We start from the raw sequence: 1361 nt of genomic DNA on the forward strand, positions 1-1361 counted from the left end.
GAGTTTCCTTGAAGTGTTATTTCCAAGCAGCTGGGGAGTCACCTCATTTGTCCTTTATCCCAACTCTGCTCAACTTTTTCAGGCATTTTCCTTGGTGTCTGAACGCCAAACCTCCAGTGCATTTGCTGCAGAGCTATCTCAGAGCTGTGGTTCAGGAGGCAGAGATGTCATTTACCTCAAATTGACTTTTCCCTGACATCTACATGTCAAAATAGCCTTTAGCATGTTTCTTGGCCCCTCATTGCTCCCAATGCTATTCAATTGGTGCATGAGTGTTTGTGTGAATGACCATCACTCCCAATGAGCAGGCGCCGCCCTGTGTGGTAGCCTCTACAGTCTACAACCAGTGTCTGAATGAATGAATGAATGAAGGCCTCTATTGCAAATTGAAGGCATTGTGTGCATACTACTATCGACCTTAAGCTACTTGAGAAGTGCAGTGTGCTTAACTGCAAATGTTTCTATATTAAATGAAGTAAATCTAAATCTAGTTTATTTCAGATCACAGAAAAAAGCCCGACATTTTGTTTATTTGAGTTTTACACAACTGCTATCACAAAATGCTGAAAGTGCATTGTGACTTTTTAATTTATTATTTGCTCAAGGGCACCTTTGCAGTTTTCAGGAATTGAATTTGTACCTCTTCACATTCACACGATGGTCTGCATGGGTCTTGAACCAATCACCCTTCTGGTCCACAAGCCAAGCGTGAGCTACTTCCTCTCAAAAGCCTCTGGTCCCTGGGTGGACTCGAACTACCAACCTTTCAGTTAACAGCCGAACACGCTAACCAATTGCGACACAGAGACGAGCAAATAACTCCTTTAATGAGTTAAAGAAATGGTGAAATCATAATAGACTGAAGTGTATGGGGGGGGGGTTGATCACATTCATTGAACTGAAATAGCGATTAAAATAAGGATGCCCCACCCCAACTCACCCCCACATAAAACAAAAGTCACAAAGCTCCTGCTTTAAAGGGGGAGTCAGTCATCATTAGAGAGCCACAATTAAATTACAACCCACAGGAAATTATCCCTAGAATGGGCTCAGCGCTGATAAGAAGTTCAAGCCCAATGGATGACAGCTCTAGAAACCCGAGAGAACTTATCGCCACAGTGGGGGGTAGGAGCCCTTGCCTGGTTGCCTGGCAATCTGATTGGCCTGTCATCCCCAGGTCATAATTAATACATATTTATCAAATTAATAACTCAAAAGAAAATCTCAGCATCATTGCCACTATTATAAAAGAGGCTTGCCTTGGCCCCAGAGGGGAACAGTGGCCAAATTCATGCAGCGGCTGGTTTCCCTTGTGGTTAATAAGGCTGCTGTCAGTATAATGGGACAGAGGGGGGGCACAG

At 43.7% G+C, this 1361-nt stretch overlaps 1 non-coding gene across 1 annotated transcript; it reads right to left on the reverse strand.

Moving 5' to 3' along the window:
- Window positions 1–735: 735 nt before the first annotated feature.
- Window positions 736–809, reverse strand: trnan-guu (transfer RNA asparagine (anticodon GUU)). The gene has a single exon. It is a non-coding gene; the product is annotated as a tRNA-Asn (tRNA).
- Between the last annotated feature and the right edge of the window lie 552 nt (window positions 810–1361).

Source organism: Brachionichthys hirsutus, chromosome 7 (assembly GCF_040956055.1).
Source record: "Brachionichthys hirsutus isolate HB-005 chromosome 7, CSIRO-AGI_Bhir_v1, whole genome shotgun sequence".
Taxonomy (NCBI): domain Eukaryota; kingdom Metazoa; phylum Chordata; class Actinopteri; order Lophiiformes; family Brachionichthyidae; genus Brachionichthys; species Brachionichthys hirsutus.